Source organism: Adiantum capillus-veneris, chromosome 16 (genome assembly GCF_014529385.1).
Source record: "Adiantum capillus-veneris isolate H3 chromosome 16, ASM1452938v2, whole genome shotgun sequence".
Classification (NCBI taxonomy): Eukaryota; Viridiplantae; Streptophyta; class Polypodiopsida; order Polypodiales; family Pteridaceae; genus Adiantum; species Adiantum capillus-veneris.
The window spans coordinates 6,944,239-6,964,511 of NC_140946.1; the positions used below are offsets into that span (position 1 = coordinate 6,944,239).

The window sequence follows — 20,273 nt, forward strand, 5'->3', positions numbered from 1 at the left end:
TTCTCTAGGAGAATAATTGCTGCTTTTATTGAAAGAGGAGGAAGGTGAAGAAGAAGGAGAAGAGGGTGATCTCTTTCTTGTATTTTTCTTCCTTTTTTCCTCTCTTCCCTTTCAGAGTGACGAGGAGAATGACTATAGGATGATATTTTTCTCTTGGGAGGAGTTGAGAATAAACCGTCGTCTTCGTGGAGCGACATCTTCAGAGAAATTTGGAGATTCACTTATTTGTCGTTCATTTGATTCCTCCTCTTCTCTTATTGGAGAGAGTATTCTTTTGGAATTCTCAACAAGAGGCTTCCTAAGCTCTCTCTCTTCTTGGAGAGGTAGGGAAATCCCATAAGCACGAAGTTGTTGGGTAGCTTCGGCTTGCAAGGTAGGGTTGCCAATAGCTTGTTGCAACCTAGTAACAAGATAGTTCACAAACATTGGGGTATCGTCAATAGCACCTTCATGTACAAAATCAAATTTGTCAATATTCATTCTACTCTCTTGATTATTGTTAGCCATGCTAACTAAACTTATCCATATACTACTTTGTGCTTTGGTACCCTCAAGCAGCCACACCCCTGATTTAGAGACTGTTGATTGCAAAGAGTAGTGGAGAGGGTTTAACATTGCTCGGTTGATTATGATTCTTGTTGAGCTTGCGAGTAGCTCAATAATGGTTAAGCCAATGGTAATCCCAAGAGACTCCATTATTAAGTCTATAGTTCCCAACGGTGTACCTTGAACTAAGTCCTTCTCAACCAAGATCATAGATCCCTGTCCCGCTTACCCTCTTGCAATGAACATGTACAACCTTCCATGGACAACTTAAGGACCTCTCTTCTTAAGCAAGAAAAGAGAAACCAATAGCCCTGATACCAATGTAATGAAAATGGACTATGAAAATTGAGAATACTTTGAAAAAATAGAGGGTGAATTTGATTAGAGATAGCAATATAACCATTATACTTAATTAACTTGGCATGAACAATACTTTGCAAGAGATAGAATTAGAGAACTTGACAACAACCAAGGACCAAATTTATGTGGAGCCAGTCCTAATGGGTGTAGCAGCTATGGAGGGTGCCGCCTGAGAGGTGCCATGACGAGAAGGGTGATGTGCAGAGAACGAGAGTGAGAGAGAAGAGAGATTCGATGCTCAACACAAAAGAAAACTCATGCTATGATTGATAATTAATGTGTAAACAACCTTACAGTATATAAATAGCCAAACTTTCCATGCAAGATTTGATCTCTAACTGAACCTGCACTGCATACTATAAGCGGTGTTCCCACAGGCTTGCAAAACCTAACAATCCCCCCCTCAAGCACGAACTAGACAAGCAACTCATGATACCTCGAATTTTTGGTGTACTCGTCAACCGTGAGTTTTAGGTTCTCTCACAACCAAGGATTTTTGGTGTATCCATAACCTAGTGTTATGATAAAACCCCCCCTTAAACATATAGGGTGTAGGTAAAAATTTAGCTACCATTAAATGGAGTTTTTGGTTCACTAACCTTATGAGAAGTGGTAACAAAATAGGACTTGAGAGAAAAAACTAATAATTTGGGAGGTCTTACCACTCATGTGTGGTAGTGTCTAGAACCCGTACACAAAACCATGCACTTTATGATACCTGCTCAGTACTCACCCAAGTAGGTTGCTGTTTTGAAGGTAGGACAATCCCAGAGTCGCGATCACAAAGAACAAGGCATAGCAACGTCATCCATAACCTTGTTTTTTGGCTCGATGACCATCGTCGCTCCGGCCAAGGTGAGTAGCAGCAGTAAAAGTGGCAACGCGCAAGTGGTGTGTCTTGTCGGAAACCAAGAGGCCAGCCGAATGCGGGTCGTAGAGATGTGATGAAGCTCACAGCGACGCTGCTACTTGGTGGTGGCCTTGTGCAGTTTGCCTATGCCAACAAGGCCAAGACCGGCCTCGTCAAAGATCTTCTCGCTAAATCAGCCGCCAACAAGGTGATTGTGTGTTTGTGTACTTGAAGAAGGATATTGAGTGGAAGTTGTGAGGGAGCCTTTGTTCGTGATTGATGTATTCATGTAGGAGCTGAACGACTGCAAGCGGCTTGCCACCAGCTATGCGAACACGGCGCGAGCCTATACCGTCACTTTGGAAATTGCAAGTTTCCCCAGAATTTTACCGGCTGCCAAGATCTTGCTAAGAAAACGGTGGGTGAGTGCATTTCTTTGATGAGCTGTAGATCACATCTTTTCAGTAGCTTTTGATTGGAATCCCTTGTCCTCTGTGTGTGTGTGTGTGTGTGTGTGTGTGTGTGTGGGTAGAATGTGCCTTTCCTCATCAATGCTTTTCTGTTGTTACTCTTAGAGATATTTAAGCACATTATTCCTCCCATAATATTATTCAATGGTATAAAAATGTTTAAGTGGCGAGCACAATCTCTTCATTGGATTTTCACCTGTGTTTATTATTATTGAAAAAACAGGGCTTGGTATTTCACCTCGATTTTATTTAATAAATCTTTGATGAGTATCATACATTGAAAATGGTGGTGAAAGATGAAGTCCTATTGTTATTGACGATATTTGATGAGTATTATGCATTGAAAATGGTAGTGAAAGATGAATTATTATCATTGTTGACGATATTGCAAGCCTCACTTTTTGAGATGTTGGATTTTCAACGTGAGATCATAACGAAATGGATCAGAAGTTTGAGGTTAGGTGCTTGAGAAATGGTATTTCTTGAAGGACGTGAAACTTTGCTTGAGGAATGGTTTTTGTTTTTAAGGACGTGAAATTTTGGATTGCTAGTAGGATAGGGGAGAAATATGAAGACATGCGATAATGAATGTTACAAATTCAAATGAAATCGCAAATGAAGAGTCGGATTGTTTTTTTTTGTAGCAATTGATGTCTCAAGAGACTGTTTGCGAACAACTACTAGGGTCGCTTGGCGAGATACCCACTAATAAACCCATACCAAGATTACACCCACCCATTAATGTCTCAATGAGTTTATATATTTGTGCAATGAAGTAAAAAATTCCTTATGTGGAAAGATTCCTTAGCACTGGCACGATGTGGCTATTGTTCTATGGCACCCAAGGATTTTCTCATTATGCAAACATGGAGGAAGAGACATTGGCACATGCTCTTGGTTGCTCCTCGACCTGGTGTTGTAGGTAAGAAACTCCCAACAAAAAAGGTAGACATTAAATTATTCTCTTTGATCATCAAGACATATATACAATAACAACAATCTCTATATATCAAGCAAATTATATTTACAACTAACTTGACTCTTTACAAGCCATGTCTTCTCATATTGTTGGAAAACCTTATCATAAGCGTATTCAATGTGTTAACTACTTTCCTCAATGTCGCTATCTGTTCTAGTAGGCAAATTCATACATTTGCTCCATTAATTTGAGACTCAGTTGTTGCAAACTTAGGTAAAGACTGTTAAATACAAATACATGACATATATTTTCTAATCCCATCTCCAGTGATGCAATGTAGCTCCCTTCCAAGTCTGTATGATAAGTTTCCCTAGTCTCTTGAATCTTGTGTTGCTTGTACAAGTCACTGAGTCCTCTCATTGCATCTCAAAGAGATGACCTAGTTGACTATCATCATCTGTTGCTTATCTGTAGTTCACACACACTCAATGTTAGACAAAATATGCAACACAATAAGAACATCTAACTACTTGGGAAAACCATGTCATAGTATGACGCGATAGTAATTGCGTCGGTGAGGCATGTAATTTTCCCCTGTCTTGGGTGACCTCTCATCAGCCCCAACATTTGCATCATCGCTTTGTTGTGTCATATAGGGCTTGTATCAATTATTTTCCTTCTTCAATAATAAAAACAGAGACTATTATACAATGACAAAAAAATGCCAAAAAAAACAATTTAGTATGTCTTGCCTCTCAACGCCCTTCCAACGAGTGGCATGCAACTCCAAAGTGCTTTCAACTTCTTCAACTCATCCCTTGCCCTTAGTATGGAGTAATCCATGGCAATGAAGGATAATATTTTACATTTTGTGCAGTATAGTCAGGAAATCGTTCCCAAGTGAGTGCTACATGTGAACTCCATCAATGCACGGTCAAAGATGTTGTTGTGCATCAAGAAGATGCAATTTTTTGCATCGTCCCTCTGTCCACACATTTGTTCATCTCATCAATAATTAGATTGTGCTCCACGTTTTGAAAGTGAGCCATTGTCCTTCAAGCAATACCTAGTCATACTTCAAATGTGTGTAGGTTTTTGGTCTCAAGGCTTGGCAAAGCACATTTCTCCCATTTGAGTTATGCTTATCCCAACCTAGATAACTTTTTAGTTTCTTATTTATCGTAATAAGGGAGTTGTTAGTATGCATATAATAGCCATATGAATTTTCAGGTGAAAGATGCTTTCCTTCCTCTCTACCGAGCACTCGGGGGTTCACCTCTTAGACACGTAAGTTACCATGTGAGTTGAAATGATTGGATATAACTAATTGTATAGTTTTTAATAAAATTAAATGAACAAAAAGGGGGTTTTAAATTAATTTAAGAGAAAAACCCATAAGTTTTTAAAGAAAAAGGGGTCATTTTATTACCTTAAGCATGTAAGTAAAGTGTTTTTTTTAAACACTTTGAACGCACGTTACAGTTTAAATGAACACGTCCAACCTTTCATGGACAACTTAAGGACCTCTCTTCTTAAGCAAGAAAAGAGAAACCAATAGCCCTGATACCAATGTAATGAAAATGGACTATGAATATTGAGGATACTTTGAAAAAATAGAGGGTGAATTTGATTAGAGATAGCAATATAACTATTATACTTAATTAACTTGGCATGAACAATACTTTGCAAGAGAGAGAATTAGAGAAATTGACAACAGTTGATCGGATTTATGTGGAGCTGATCCTGATGGGTGCAACAGCTATGGAGGGTGACGCCTGAGAGGTGCCATGACGAGAAGGTTGATGTGTAGAGGACGAGAGCGAGAGAGGAGAGAGATTCAATACTCATCAATACAAAAGAAAACTCACGCTATGATTGATAATTAATGTGTAAACAACCTTACGATATATAAAGAGCCAAACTTTCCATGCAAGACTTGAGCTCTAACTGAACTTGCACTGCATGCTATAAGCAGTGCTCCCACGGGCTTGCAAAACCTAACAATCCCCCCCTCAAGCCCGAACTAGACAAGCAACTCATGATACCTCAAGTTTTTGGTGTACTCGTCAATCGTGAGTTTTAAATTTTCTCACAACCAAGGATTTCTGGTGTATCCATAACCTGGTGCTATGATAAAACCCCCCCTTAAACATATAGGGTGTAGGTAAAAAATTTAGCTACCAATAAATGGAGTTTTTGGTTCATTGCAAAACCTTGGGTTTAAGGTGTACCTAGTAACCTCATGAGAAGCGGTAACAAAATAGGACTTGAGAAAAAAAATTGATAATTTGGGAGGTCTCACCACTCATGTGTGCCAGTGTGTAGAACCCGTACAATTTTGACATGATGATAATTGACAAGCATGAAAATAACTGACAACAAATAATGTAAAAGGAGGCTTTGACTGAAAGTTTATGATGGTTTTGACAATAGACAAAAGAGGACAACTCTATGACACTAAAAGTGACAAAAAATAGTTTTGAAAACTTGTATTATAGTCTCAAAGCAGATTCTTCTTTGTTCTGGCAATTGTAAATGTGTTTGAGTATGTCGTAAAGCTTGCTTGGCACTTGGAACATGCCTATGCACCGCATGTATTGCAACTGTTATAGGTGACTTGCTTATCACGTGAGCTATGGGTTTTGGATAAGCCTTGTTGCTCTTTTTCGGCATCACTTTTATAGGGCACAATTAACGTTGTCAAGCTGATGATCCAATGGAAGTTTCAGGACATGCGCTTGAAACAGCTTCAAGATGCTTTCACATCCTAAGTAATGCCGACTTTTTAAGATGCTACAACTATTGTGCATAGTTGCCCTATTACCAAGCTCAACAACTGCAGCAAAGGACTGAGAGGTAGGGTAGTCACCCGCACAAGGCTTGCTGCACTGCGTTTTGAAAAGCAATGCGAAGGAGCATCCTGTACCAACAGCGACAATGATATTTTGATATGAAACTGCAGCTGCCCCCTTGCAGATTTTCCCTCTGCCTATGGTCTTTGTAGCGCATTGAAACACTCTGTCTACACCTTGAGAGGCTGCTTGTGCTTGACGGCATTTTGAGAGTCCTGCCTGCCTACGATGAGGTCCACCTTGCTTAGGGCAGCCACTGTAGCATTGAGCGTCTTGATATGCTGCGTCTTTCCCTGCTCGCCTGAGAGCCTAATGCTCTGATACCATATGATGGGTGCAGCAGCTATAAAGGGTGCCACCTGAGAGGTGCCATGGCAAGAAGGGTGATGTGCAGAGAACGAGAGCGAGAGAGGAGAGAGATTCGATACTCAACACAAAATAAAACTCACACTATGATTGATAATTAATATGTAAACAACCTTACAGTATATAAATAACCAAACTTTCCATGCAAGACTTGAGCTCTAACTGAACCTGCATTGCATGCTATAAGCAGTGTTCCCACGGGCTTGCAAAACCTAACAGGTCCCCCGTCCAAAAGGCTTTTTTATTATAGCTTCTCCCATAAAGAGACACTTGGTACAATACAAGCTTTGTGTTTCTTGAGACCTTGATGGTGCAATGAAGATAGAGCAATTCATGCACCACAATTATGCTCGTAACTTAGCTAAATGAAATCATTAACTTGTCCCCGACCTCAGTCCCAAGACCTCAAACACCTTCAAAGGTGGAGAGAGCTAGCAGGGAATGAGGGTAGGGAAGAGGAAGAAGAAGTAACTTACAAGAAAGAAATAATCTCCTCACTTGTATTACTCTTGTAGTTAGCATAGAATAGTAGCATAGTAATGAAGATGAAGAAGATGGAAAGCTTGCACTTTGGAGCATGGCTCTTGGTTGGATTTTCATTCCATAGCCATGAATTGTTGGTGTAGGCTCTCAACTTCTGAAGCTTGGAGAAGGAGATGGAGTTCTTGCTCAACACACCATGATAATGAGTGTGTGTGTGTGTGTGTGTGTGTGTGTGAGAGAGAGAGAGAGAGAGAGAGAGAGAGAGAGAGAGAGAGATGTGTGAGAGAGAGTATATGGTCAAGCTACCCCCCTCCTTGCTTTAATTGACCCCTCTTCCTAGCTCAAGCTTGAAGTTGATTGGACCTTCTCTAGACTAGCCAGTCACATGCATTATACATATCAAGCAACCATGGTAGTATTTGGACAATGTCCTCCTTTCCCCTTTGAGAGAGAGGGCTTGAAAAATGATTAAACAATCAATTAGTGTTTGGTGGAGGCAGGCATATACAGACGTATGAACACCAAACCCGGTAAACACTATTGTTTTGAAGAAATCCATGTAATTCAACCTAGGATGAGTTGTAACCATGATGTAATTAGACAATACCCTTTTTACTCCTCTGAGTCTACACCCTTGTAAGAGGCCGGATGGTCGTGGGAAAGCCCCCTTAACTTTTTAAGTCAAAACCCTTAGTTTTGTGGGGAGATTTATCATTAGCTTGAGGGATAAAAAAAGTGCACTGTGGAGGCCTCTTCCTGCTACAACTTGTAATCTTCTTTTCTCTTGAGCTGGTAATCAGAATTTGTTTCCGAATAGCACATTGCGTTCCTTGTCTCTTGCTCTACAATCTAAGTGTAATCATTTCCAACTGTGCTGTGGTTTGCGACGCATTGTTTGTGAGCTAAATGCATGGATTTGGAGGTTAAAATGGTTGTTCTTTGATGTTTTGACCATGGATAAGTGTTTCTATGCTTAAGGAAGACCTTTCCAAGTACTTTTGTTTCAGTTTTATGCACCTTTTTTGTGATGAATCGTGATTTATGTACCTTCCTAGATGGTGATGGAACTTGGTAGGATTGAGCCCTTAAGTGTTGTGATATCTCTCCCTAAGTTTTGTGGCGTTCCAGATTTGTTTGGATGCCAAAAAGGCGTGATGACCTAGAGTGGTGAGATTGGACGCATACTGATTGTCTGACTAGGAAGTGGTTGATTTGCTTTTGTCGTAGAACGAGTAAGTTCACTTTGGTGAGATTGAAACTCTCATTAAGTCTCCGTGCCTCAACCCGAGTCGCTTCCTTGCATATTGACATTATGTTAGTACAAAAGAGCTATGCTGCAGACCTCCGTCGCGGTGACCTGCTAACATTGGCGCCGTTGCCGAGGAAATTGATCCTTAGGTGGTGAGTGACTCAATGTACAAAACAAAAAAAAAAATCCTTTGAAGCTTTTGATACCCGTTCCGCTTACACATAGACAGTGAAGCAGCTAGACGTAGGTTTAGTGCTTGATAGAGACTGGAGTTCGTGACTAGCCAATGCTATTCCTTAAGAGCAAAGAAAGTTGTGAGTGAAGCATAAGATAGTAATTCGTTCTTTGATTTTTCATATGCTTGGAAAGGGCTGTTCCACCACACACTTATTGTTATTTGCGTACTATTAAGTTCGGTTATGTTTGCACATTCATTTCAGATTATAGGAGTAGGTTAGGAAACAAATTACACATCATTTGGGGCCAAATGGATCGAGGGAAAAATTATCAAAAACCTTATTTTGGTGTTGAAGACCATAACTCTGACAAGTTGAAGAAGTGATGGGTAGAGCTTCAAAATTGGACCAAACCCAACAAAACTTTCAAGAAGGGTTAAAAAACACTGGCTGAAAAAGACTGTGCCAAAAACTTTCAAATTGCCTATCCAATATGGATCACGATCCATGTACCTTTTGGGCAAAATGTGCTGAAACTATTTCCTTTGCTTAAAACAGGTTCTCAGGCATCCGAACCTTGAGTTTGGTCAGAAATAGAGTGCTAAAAGATCAGAAAAATCAAAAGATTGGGGTAAGCAGAGCAAAACCTTGAAAAAGGGGAAAACAATAAAAAACTGATCTTTTACTCGTCCAAATTCAAAAAAGGATGAGAATTGGGATCAACTAGAAGCAGGGAATCAACAGAACCAAATTTCATGTACAAATGCTTCCCAACATGGATCACGATCCATGTTCTAGGTAGACATCTGACAACAAGATTTGATTAGTGTACTCCTGATTGCTAAGTGAACAACTTTTCCAAAAGGAGCCATAGACAAAAAGTGAAAAAAGCTGGTCAAAATACCAGAAAAGGAGTTTTTTGCAAAAAACCGCAAAACAGACACACAATCTTGCTTCTCACTTGGAAAAAATTAATCAAATCCAAAAAGACTTGGGGAATAGCATCATCATACCTTGTGTGATCAGCTCACAAAGTGTCAGTGCAAAATCTTGCTAAACATGGATCGCAATCCATGTACCTTTTTGAAATTTTAAGCTGATAAAAGGCAAGTAGGGAAGTGATAACAACTAAAACACTTTCTCCCAAAGGACCCTTATCAGAAAATTTCAAAAAGAGGGCAAAAATCAAATCAAGGGGGAAACCATTGAAATAAACCCTAAAACTGACTTTTGTCTATCCTAAAAAGCTTTAAAGCATTTGAAAACCATAGCCAGCATCACTAGGCCAAGGACTAGCTGTGGGACAAAATTCAGTGTATTTTGATACAAAGGAACATGGATCGCGATCCATGTTCCCCTGACACAAATTGATACCAAACTGGTACCATAGCTAGAGGGCATCACAGAGAGTCTAGTGGTGCTTCTAAAGTTGAATTTGGGTGCAAGAAACCATCCCAACAGCTCAGAACTGACAGAAGCTCAGGCAAAGTGACAAAATCAACTTAGCCTCCAATCCAAAGGTTCAATTCTAAAAAATTTGGTACCATAAGACCTCTTAATCATGTTAAATTTTATGATGGCAACAAAAGTTCAATTGGCTTCTCAACATGGATCGCGATCCATATACCTTTGAGTCACGGAAACTTACCATACAAAGAGCTAGTCCATAGCAACCTGGTGATTCTTTCAAAATTGAAATTGGACCCAAATGGTGGAGGTTGTGTAGGGAATTGTGTGCTAAGTTTTGTCAAATAAAAGAAAGAACTAAAAAGAACGGCTGTAAGCTCACAACAATCAAGAAAATTCTTGATAGGTTGCAGGTACTAGAAGATACTACCCAGTAAGCAAGATCAAACGGGAGATTCAAACTATTTAATGAGGTAACTTGGTTTGGATTTTGTATTACCAATTCTTCATGAATTTGCGGTCAGGAAGATTGTACCATAATAGAAACCCCAACATCTTTGATCAAGGGAGTAATCACTCAATGGAAGAAAGCGTGAATCAAAGACCACTGCCGCCTTTGGAACCCATTTTAGAGGAGAGTTTCTCTGAGACTTCATCTGAGAGACCATACAGCCTCATGACTGAAGATTCTAACAAGTCAAACCCTAAGGGAACAGCTTCGATGGGTGCAGGTTCTTCTCAGCCTGCATCTGATGTAAAATTGTTGTATTTGAAGTTTCAATTTGAAAATGTGCTTAAGGCCAAAATCTATAAGGATGGAATGGACCGCTATAGTGTTAAGTTGGAAAATAAGCCAAGCGAGTTCAGAGACCTTGTAGATGTTGATTATGACGGGGATAGATATTTCGACCGAGAGGGAGTAATGTACCTGGTGGTTCATAACCATTTTATTGTGGATAAATGGGGAATGACCGGCACCAAGGACAAGGTAGATAGTGAATTGGCTGATGCACCACCCAAAATGGAGAAACAAAACGTGGTACTCAGACGCATCAATGAGACAGAAGCACCTTAACACAGACAACACATATGTGGGGATTTATAAGTTCAATAATAGAGAACAAACACTCTATTACATATGTGACAAGACCCGCATCAAAGAATTGACATACCAAAAAAACTTGTATGTTTACACATACACGGAGGGCAGAAGTATTCAGGTGGTCATAATGGACAAGTATGGCCAAAAGTACTCTCCAATGGATCGAAAGGAGCTAGAGAGATATACATATTTTGGAGGACCACTCCACCAATATTATGTAAATCCAGAAGAGGTAAAAACCATGACTACGCACACCAGACCTGAGATTGTAAACGTGAGCCCCTTGAGAACGAGGGTAGAGGATTGTTATGGACATGAACAAGTCCCAAAAACAGGACCTTTAGGATCGACGGCGTCTAGGGCTTCCATGAACACACATAGGGGCATATTGTTCCTGACATTACTTACACCACTGAAATCCCTCTGACTATTACACGAGATCGACTTGATGAACGTATAGTGGATAGGCTACCACTGTTAGTACAAGAGGAGATTATGAACCTAGAGAAGCCACACCATGCAGAACAAGAGTTGTTAGAATGGTTGCAGAGGCCAAACGTATGAGACCATCTCAAGTGAAAAAATGCGTACCCAAAAAGTATAATGGATCCGGAGATCTGTATGCCCATGTTTCAATCTTCAAACAAGTGTTGAGAGCAAAACAGGTAACTGATTTCCACACTCAATATGAAGGATTTGGGTTGAAATTAGAAGGTATTGCCTTGACTTGGTTTCAGCCATTAAACAGCTTGGAATTCCCAAGTATTGAGTAGCTTCTTTTAGGCAAAAAGAAAAAGAGAAAGTGAAGGAAGCATTGCTTTGTTTTAAGCAATACATAGAAAGATGCCCTGCTCAAGAACTACCTCAGGATGAAAGACTATCAGTCCTTTTCATAGAAGGATTGTGAAATGACACGCTCAAAAAGGACTTGCACTTGAAGGCATGTGTAGCTTTTGAGCAAGTCCCAAAAGAGGCGTTGTATCTTGTAGACAGCTGCAAGGCATATGGGGAGGTGATCGAAGACACATATCAGGGGATGAATAGCCCCTCTTGAACCACTAGTGAGTCCACGACAGAATTGGGAGGGCAAAACCCAACTGTACCGGACGTTGATTGAATGATCGAGGAAGTGATCAGGAGGATAAACCAAGGAAACATGACAAACCCGAACACACGATAACCGCCACCCGAAAATGTGATACTTGTGGAGGAGATCATCCAACCCAGTGGTGCAACCTTCAACAAAGGCCAGGAGTAAACACACAATGAATATTGAAATGGTGTGCTACAGGACAAAAATGGACAAACCATGAAACTCATGAATGTTTCTATAATCGAAACTATGTTAGATAGAGACAATACGGACCACATGGGGGCAACAACTTCCTCCCCCTCCAAGGTACCAAGTGGGGCGAAATAACGCAATTTTGGGGCAGGAAAAAGCTCAACCTATGTTGGGACATCAACCTCCCTTACCCCAGGAAAATAGGGCTATCGTAAGGATTTCTCAACCCATAGAACCAACTTCTGATCAGAGTATGGTCCAAGTAGTCTCATATCGAGAAGATTCAGACAATACTTATGAGAGGGGATTTGATGGGAATCCATATGCTCCAGAGGGACATAATCCATGGATAATTCTAGAAGAAATACCCGAGCCCTCATACATAGCATAGCCAACTAAAAACCATTATTTGGTCGATGAGAATATGCTCATGTTCATGGCAAATCAGGGCTACAAACCTAGGGGCTACCCTCCTAGAGCAGGACAACCAATGGGAGCTCAACAAGCTTTTCCACCACCTGTAGAACCATGCTATGAATGTGGCGGTGACCACTGGGCTAGACTTTGTCCAAACAAAGGAGAACGGGTGAAACTTTTTGGATTCTGTGACGGATGCACGACCTACCATCTCATTCCACACTGTCCAAAAAACCCTGAAAAAAAGGAAAAGCAACCATGAACAAAATGGGGATTGTGCCAAGCTCAAGTGGATCAGAAATAGAACCAAACTTTCCGATAAACGCGGTCACTAGAGCTCAAGCACATGATGTAGCAAGGAACGTCCCAGCCAACCAAATAGAGATAGAAAACTTGTTTGTCCGAACCCCTAGAAAATCCTGGAAGGCAAAACAAAACAAGATGAAAACCAAAAGAGAAAAGGGAAAAACAACCTTGGAAACCAAATTGCTGAAAATAGAGGAATGACTTCAAAGGGAAAGAGACCTTAAGGGCAACAACAAGATAAAAAAACCATCGGATCTACCATCAAGAGGGTTAGTCTTGGTAGACAAGGTGTTCGAACCTTTGGACGCAATTCTAAAAGTTTATGAGGCAAGGCTAAAGCCTAACCAAACCCAAGAGGATAGGTGGTTAACATACCCTCATCCAGGCTATGAGAAAGAGAGGCTAAAGATGTGCAAGGAGCTCATCCAAGCCGCTCAAGCGCTTATGGAACCATCAGTTCCTACGGCTCGAAAAACCAAGGTACTAATCCGAGAAAAGATTCAGGAGTTAGAGGGACGGGGATTTAAAGAGAATAACCTACCAAATCTTGTAGAGAAAACACCATTGGATACGAGGGTGGTAGCCAATACAACAGATGGAACGCATTCTCAAGTACCACTGCCAATTCCGGAGGTAGAAGAACAATGGCCTCTAGAGCTATGGGAACAGATCAAGAATAGAAAGGATGGAAGTGCCACACTTGTGTCAGCTCCTATCCCAGAAATCCACCTGGAGCATGAGCTCTACCCAGATGACATCAGATCATTGTATGGTGATGCAAGCACAACAATATCGGAAGACAGTAAACCGAAGTTGTTGAAGACTTTACCTTCATTTATTGGTAATCCTGAAACTCGATTGGAGGTAAGGAAAGTCCTATCTTAATGGAAAGCCAATCCTAAGATGATGGATACTAAAACTCTTCACGAGTTGATGTCATCTCCTATCCGTTGTACACTGACTCTGTCAGAGTTACTGCATATCAGACCGCATCTTTGGGACGAGGTCGGGAAAAATTTGGAAAAAATAGGGCTGGTAATTCCTTCACCCGAGGTTTCTCCAAACACACTAAAGACACAACCCTCAAAACAAACTAAACATGAGCCAGTACCAGTAAACAAGGTAGGGGATTATTGTGAAGGTGAAGAAGGAAATACTACCCTACCAGTGGAGTACAAGGAGATTAAGTCAATAGCAATCTTGGATAGCGGGTCTGGAATAACCATAGCTACCAAAGCCATGTGGAAGAAATTGGGGAAAACCTGCTCTCAGAAAGACGAGAATGAAACTTCAATAGGCAGATGGGTATCTGGAAAGACCCATAGGAATCTTGGAGCAGATTGTAGTAACCTCTTGTGGAATTGCATATGAACACACATTTGCTATTATGAATTTTGATGAGAGCAGCAATTTCGACATCATATTGGGTTGACCATTCATCAGCTCAAAATGGTGCACAATTGGGGCTACGACTATATCTATCTCAGGAACAAGGATGTCACTACAAAAATTAGTGTCACAGATCATAGCTATAAAGCCGTAGAAAGAACCCCAAGAGAAGATTTGCATTCCACAACTGACCAAGAAGGAGGGATATCGACCTGGCTACAGAACAAAGCTCACCAGTGGACAGGAGAAGCTTCGGGAATGTGGAAGTCTAAAAAAGGAAAACTGCATTCTTGATAGGACTGCACAAGACGAGGCATACATACCAGAACCTTTTCCAAAAGAGATGTTCGAACCTTTTGGATGGCAACAAATACTAGCTACTCTTGATGTTTGTGTAAACGAGGTGACCCTCACCAAATGCTGTGATAAGGAAGGGTATGATATCATTCCATTCCAGATGATGGGTGTCAGCCTAACTCCAAAGACAGAGGGGGAAGTCCCTGACAAGGATGGGGTGGCCGAGTGCCAACGCATAGTGGACGAAATCTCTGTAAGAGACCTTGACCAAGCGGATGAAGAAAATTTCCAAGACTCGATGGATAAGATGCTAGAGGATAACGTGGACGCCGAACTATCTGGTAGCTCAAGTCAGAGCATCAAACGAAAGGATTGACGAGTGATGTACTATGATTTTCCAAACCAAAAACCTCGAAGACAACGCAAGTATCAAGATAAACACAGAAATAACCAAAACAAGCACAACGAGGACTCGGTACCTCTATTAACTGACAAAACGTAGTACTTAAGATTAGTAGAAGCGGTATGACTGCCTCAAGGACAGGATATCAAAGAAATACATGAAACCTGACTCAACCAAAACCAAATTGAAAAATGCAAACACACAAAAACCAAAAAAAAAGAGAAAAATATCAAAAAAATCGATTAAGTTGTCCAAAATGGAGCACAAAGTCAAATACAATGAATTGAAGCGAGCCTTGAAGAAAGTTTGGACAATAGAAATGGAAACTAATGAGGAATCAAATGATGATAAATTTAATGCACCTTCCCACTATAAGAAGTATACCATTCAGGATAGGAAGATCGTGGTGCAAAAACCCAAATGAGATCCCAAAGAACCAGGAATTTAATATGATGGGCTTGAAAACACCAAAAGCATCAACTTAGCAGAACCAGGCGAGGAGCCTAAACCGGCATACATTGCCACGGACCTTATTGAAGAGGAAGAGCAACTTCTAGTCGATACGCTCAGACGATATAAAGATGTCTTTGCATGGTCATACAAAGATCAAAAGGGGATGGATCCTGAGATCTGTCAGCACATGATTCCCCTTAAGAGTGATGCTAGACCACGCAAACAACGTCCTTACACATACAATGAAACTTTTGCCAAGAAAATTAAGGAGGAAATAGACAAACTGAAGGACATTGAGGTTATTCACACCGATTGGGTGTCCCCGATTGTGGTGGTACCCAAAAAGAATGGCAAACTACGTGTCTGTGTAAACCTCAAACATGTAAATGCAGCCATCATCAGGGATAACTATCTACTGCCAATAACCAATCATGTTATTGAGAGGGTAGCAGGGAAAGAGGCCTATAGTTTCTTGGATGGATTCTCAGGCTACAACCAGTTGACGATCAAAGCAAAAGATCAGCATAAGACAACTTTTGCGATAGAGTGGGGTGTATTTGCCTACAGGGTAATGCCTTTCGGCTTGACCAATGCCCCGGCTACATTTCACATACTAATGAGCCACACATTCAAAGAATATCTCAGAAAATTTCTAGAGATCTACATGGATGATCTTTGTGTTCATTCTCATCGACAAAATGACCACATCACTCATCTGGGGAAAGTCTTTGAAAAATGCAGAACGTATCGTATTTGCTTAAACCCGGAAAAATGCGTCTTCATGGTAAGACAAGGTAGAATTTTGGTCCACATTGTGCTTAAAAACGGAATTTCAATTGATCAAGAAAATGTACAAATAATTGCTGCATTACCGAGACCAACGAAGATAAAAGAAGTGCAAGCATTTATGGGGCATTGCGAGTACTATAGGCGTTTCATATATATGTATGCCCTCATAACTAAGTTCGAATGGATGGAGGGATGTGAGCAGGCTTTCCAAAAACTCAAGCAATATTTAATTTCGGCTCCAATTTTGCAAGCCCTGACTGGAGCAAAGTCTTTCATGTCCATGTGGACGCATCAACCTATGCCATCGGGTGCATATTAGCCCAGCAAGGAGAGAAGAAAATGGATTTTCCCATTTGCTACTCAAGTCGGCAACTAAACAATGTAGAGAGAAATTATACCACCACAAAAAGAGAGGGTTTGGGAATGATCTATGCTGTCAAGAAATTTAGACACTACCTTCTAGCAAAAACAAGTTTTTCTTCTTCGTGGATCATCAAGCACTGCTAGATCTAGTAAACGAACCTTGCAACACTGAAAGAATTGTTTGTTGGTTTATACTACTGCTTGAGTTTGACTTCATGGTGGTAGTAAAAAAGGGGACCACACACCAAAGAGCACATCATCTTTCACGACTATTTCATGGGGAAGCACCTGAGGGTGTCTATGATGACCTTCATGATTCATATTTGTTTACCATCGAAATGGTTCCGAGATGGAGCTAAGAGGTCATTCCTCTACTCACAATTGGCTAATTGCAGATAGAAAGACAATCCTCAATTATCCATCAAACACAAAATCTCCAACTTTTAGCAGGACGGTTGTACAAACACGATAAGGATGGGATATTGAGACTATGTGTATAGCCCAAAGATACCACCTACTACCTCAAACAAGCTCATATACAAAATACGAGATTTCACAATGGTCAAACACAGACAGGCCAATGGCTACAGAGACTGGGCGTCTACTGGCCAAACATGGACACAATGTCCATACATATGTAAAATCTTGCAATAGTTGTATAATGCAACCCCCAGTGGAACATGCCACCATGTTTTGTGTAGTACAAGCACCTAAATGGAGTGTTCACATAGTTGAGTACTTAAAAAACCAAACCTTTCTAGCAGAGTGGAGCAAAGCAAGAATGAGAACTGTCAAAGAAGAGGCCAAACACTGTATAGGCAAGGAAAGGACAAAAAACTACGGTTGTGTTGCGACAAAAAGCGAATATTATGTTATCCTAGATCAAGCACATTCAAGATAGCCAGGGGGAAACTTCTCTGCTAATAAAATGGCAAGGCTCGTGCTACACTCAGCATATGGTGGCCAACCCTGTTTATGGATGCAGAGACATGTGTCAAATGATGTGATGAATGTCAACACACAAAACCACCCCAAAGGAGAGATGAAATTCTATTGAGGATAATGATGGATGTACGTGCTTTTGCCAAATGGGGCATTGACGTCATTAGTCCCATCATACCTCCAGCATACAGGACTCACGCACAATACATCATCATAGCAACAAACTATATGACGAAATGGGTGGAAGCAAAAGCAACCCAAAAAAATGATGCAAGAACTACAGCTTAGTTCCTTTTTGAAAACGTCTTTATGAGATATGGACTACCAATCGAAATAGTGAGCGATAGGGGAACACACTTTTTGAACGACGTCATTGAAAGCCTCCTTGACGAATTCATGGTGGTCCATCACAAATCGGCATCCTATCACCCGCAAGATAATGGGCAGGCAGAGAGTACCAACAAAATCCTATGCACCGTGCTCACCAAGATAGTCAGCGACTCAAGAAATGATTGGGATCAAAAGCTACACACAGCCTTATGGGCTTACTGAGTAGCTTTTAAAACTTCCACTGGAACAACTCCCTTTAACCTGGTATTCGGGATTAATGTGATCCTACCATTGGAATTCCTAATCAAATCCCTAAGAGTGGCAACACAATTAGGATGGACGGGCCATGAGCTATTGGAGAGACTAGATACCCTAGAACAATTAGAGGAAACCAGACTTAGAGCGATAGCTGGGATATATGCTCAAAAAAAACAAATGAAAGCTTTTCATGATCAACACGTGATTGGAAAGGAGTTCCAAAAAGTGGATTACATTCTCATGTATACCCTCAAACAACACTCCAAAAAACTCAAAAAGCGAGGAATGGGGCCTTTTGTAATACATGATAGATCTCAAAGTGGCGCCATCAAACTTGCAACATTAGCAGGAGAGGAGATGCCTAATTGGACGAGTGGCTACAGATAATAGAAATATCTTCTTCCGCTAATACCAGACGATCTCGCAACACTCCATGCAACAGCTCAGCACAGACATCAAGCACAGGACATTCAGGAACAAGCACAGCAGGAAGCCAAACTCAGAATATTGAAATGCAAAGAACAAGAAAACTTCTAGAGGAAATCACAACAGGACGTTGCTATTGAGAATGCTCCGATAGCATCCATACAAACATCAGCTACATGGTTAGGAGGAATGGATCTATGTATTCATTTACAACTTGCCAACGGCACCACCGAAAGAGCCTTAGTGGACACAGGGGCTAGAGATAATGTGGTTAACTACTCCACTTTCAAAAAAATCACGAAGGAACCTCTAATGCCCAACACTATGGGGTTCAAAGTAGCAAACAAAGGCACTATGGACAGTCTGGGACACATAAATTTATCAATTACCATTGATGGAATGATTTATCCACATCAATTTCATGTGGTTGAAGATCAACATCTTAACGAAGTAGTTATTCTAGGAGTGTCGTGGATGCGCACTTATCAAGCCACACCAAACTAGCAGGACAACACTTTACTCCTCAAACACAAGGGCCAATCTTTCACCACGCCTTTCATACAAATAGACCATGTATGGGCACCTCTACCATCGCCACATACACCAGCTTAGCGATACTCCACCACCATGGTCAAGAAAATATGGGTCAAAAAATCAATCATGGAAACCAAGCCTACGTAATTGTGGATAAAAACTTCAGATCGGACGCCATTTGTAAACCGAGCGTCAGAGCAACGAACGGTTTGAACCGCAGGTGATATGAACAACAAGATATGATCAATGAAGGTAAGTATAACTGGGGCATTCTTGGTAGACTGGGAACATATAGTCAAACGGGGCAACATAAGCTCATTTACATTCACAGAGAGAGAGAGAGAGAGAGAGAGAGAGAGAGAGAGAGAGAGAGAGAGAGAGAGAGAGAGAGAGAGAGAGAGATAGGAGCATAGAGTTTCTGGAGTTTCTTCTACCCACTGCGACCACCTCAGTGGATCTTACTACACCATATTTGACACGTATGATTATTAACCTTGCAAGAGCATGTGTGTGCATCCCATACTGCATCAACAGTGCCAAAACAACAGATCAATGCAGTTCAAAGTCACAAAATCGGCAAACTAACAGGGCCAATGGGGAAGTCCAAAACCCATCAAAAACTCAGTAGACCCCAACTAACTGACAGAATCAACCAAGGTAAAAACAACAAAAAAAAGTGGTGGAACATGGATCGAGATCCATGTTCCCCAAACCCTAAAATCATGGAAATTTCTACAGGAGCAACAATAGAGGGTCAGGAACACACTCCTATGACTGGCTTTTCAAATTGATTCCCAACATGGATCGCTATCCATGTTCCTTTTTGCCAAAATCAGGATAAAAGTGGCTCACTAGCTGGACAATGTACAAATGGTACTAGTGTTGCAAAATGATCACAAAAAGTGCTCTAAAGATCATCAAACCCTCCTGGATTGCTACTTTCAGTCTGCAAATGGTCTTTTGGTCATTTCATAGGAAAAAAGGTGGAATCCCAAGAAGAAAAAAACTCAGGAGAGGACATGTGTTGGGATGCCAGCAAGACCTATAAAGAATGGCTAAAGATAAAGTCCTGACAAATTTTCAAATTACTGCTAAGGTCAATTGGGAGACTTCACACTCTCCTCGGAGCCTATCAACAAGCAATTGTAACCTAAGGATGGTAGTAGGATCAAAACTAAGAAAAAGTTACTTGCAAAATGGTAAAAATTGCAGGGTTCAATTTGTCTTCTCAAAAGAATTCAATGTCTGGTGGAATTTGCCAAGGAACCAGAAAAAGCTATGAACTACAGACCTAAATCATC

The 20,273-nt window shown here is 40.8% G+C and overlaps 1 pseudogene; it reads left to right on the forward strand.

The window, feature by feature from the left end:
- The first annotated feature begins 1,087 nt into the window (after positions 1-1,087).
- Positions 1,088-14,850, forward strand: LOC147438503 (uncharacterized; annotated as a pseudogene).
- The last annotated feature ends 5,423 nt before the right edge of the window (positions 14,851-20,273 follow it).